Genomic DNA, 2,257 nt, shown 5'->3' with positions numbered 1-2,257 from the left:
TTTTAATTTTGTAAACATTTTACTTTTATAAAAAATTTTGTAAAAATTTAATTTCTATAGAAAATTTTTCTAAAATTAAATTTCTATAGAAAATTTTACCAAAATTTTATTGCTATAGAAAAGTTTGTAAATATTTGGCTTCTATAGAAATTTTTTTCAAAATATTATATTTAAAGAAAATTTTGTCAAAATTTTGTTTCTATAGAAAATGTTGTTCAAATTTTATATCTATGGAAAAGTTTGTCAAAATTCTATTTTTATAGAAATTTCTGTCAAAATTTTATTTCTATAGAAAATTTTAACAAAATTTTATTGCTATGGAAAACTTTTGCAAAATTTTGTGTCAATAAAAAGTTTTTGCAAAGTTTTATTTCAATAGCAAATATTGTCAAAATTTTATTTTAATAGAAAGTTTTGTAATTTTTTTTTACTTTTCAGCGGTGGATTATCCCACCTGAGTAATGCTGGTGATATTTCTGAGTGTTTCAAAGCTTCTCTCAGTGGTTTCACTGCAATGTTTTATAGCCTTTTTATAGCCGAGTCCGAACGGCGCTGAGTCGGTTATAAAAAAAGAGGCCCCTTGTCATTGAGCTTAACATGGAATCGGCCTCCCACCTAACATAACCTTTATTAAAATTTTATTTCTATAGAAAATTTTGAAAAATTTGGCTTCTATAGAAAATTTAGTAAAAATTTTGCTAAATTTTGTTTATAGAAAATTTTGTCAAAATTTTATTTCCAAAAGAAAATTTTGTCCAAATTTTATTTGTATAGAAAATTTTGTCAAAATATTATTTGTATAGAAAATTTTTGTCAAAGTTTTATTTCTAAAGAATATTTTGTCAAAATATTATTTCCATAGAAATTTTTTTCATAATTTTATTTCCAAAGAATATTTTGTCAAACTTTTATTTCTATAAAAAAATTTGTCAAAATTTTATTTCTATAGAAAACTTTGTCTAAATTTTATTTCTACAGAATATTTTGTCAAAATATTATTTCTATAGAAAATTTTGTCAAAATGCTATTCCTATTAAAGATTTTGTTAAATTTTTTTTTCTATAAAAAATTTTGTCAAAATTTTATTTCTATAGAAAATTTTGTCAAAATTTTATTTCTAAAGAATATTTTGTCAAAATATTATTTCTATAGAAAATTTTGTCAAAATGCTATTCCTATTAAAGATTTTGTTAATTTTTTTTTCTATAAAAAATTTTGTCAAAATTTTATTTCTATAGAAAATTTTGTCAAAATTTTATTTCCAAAGGAAAATTTTGTCCAAATTTTATTTGTATAGAAAATTTTGTCAAAATATTATTTCTATAGAAAATTGTGTCAACATTTTATTTCTATAGAAAATGTTGCCAACATTTTATTTCTATAGAAAATTTTGTCAAAATTTTATTTCTACAGAATATTTTGTCAAAATATTATTTCTATAGAAAATTTTGTCAAAATGCTATTCCTATTAAAGATTTTGTTAAATTTTTTTTTCTATAAAAAATTTTGTCAAAATTGTATTTCAATAGAAAATTTTGTCAAAATTTTATTTCCAAATGAAAATTTTGTCCAAATTTTTTTTGTATAGAAAATTTTGTCAAAATATTATTTATATAGAACATTTTGTCAAAATTGTATTTCTATAAAAAAATTTGGTAAAATTTTATTTCTAAAAAATATTTGTCAACATATAAAATTTTGTCAAAAGTTTATTTCTATCAAAAATTTTGGGAAAATTTTATTTCTAAAGAATATTTTGTCAAAATATTACTTCCATAGAAATTGTTTTCATAATTTTATTTCCAAAGGATATTTTGTCAAACTTTTATTTCTATAAAAAAATTTGTCAAAAATTTTTTTTCTAAAGAAAACTTTGTCTAAATTTTATTTCTATAGAAAATTTTGCCACAATTTTATTTCTAACGAAAATTTTGTCAAAATTTTATTTGTATAGAAAATTGTGTAAAAATTTTATTTCTATAGAAAATTTTGTCAAAATATTATTTCTATAGAAAATTTTGCCAAAATTTTATTTCTATAAAAAATTTTGGTAAAATTTTGTTTCTAAAGAAAATTTTGTCAAAATTTTATTTCTATAGAAAATTTTGTCAAAACCCAATTTCTAAAGAATATTTTGTCAAAATATTGTTTCTATAGAAAATTTTGTCAAAATGCTATTGCTATAAAAATTTTTGTTAAAATTTTATGTCTATACAAATTTTTTGTTAAAATGTTATTTCTATAAAAAATTTTGTTA

The sequence above is a fragment of the Haematobia irritans genome, chromosome 2 (assembly GCF_050003625.1).
Source record: "Haematobia irritans isolate KBUSLIRL chromosome 2, ASM5000362v1, whole genome shotgun sequence".
Taxonomy (NCBI): domain Eukaryota; kingdom Metazoa; phylum Arthropoda; class Insecta; order Diptera; family Muscidae; genus Haematobia; species Haematobia irritans.
Note: the sequence above shows the minus strand (reverse complement) of the source record.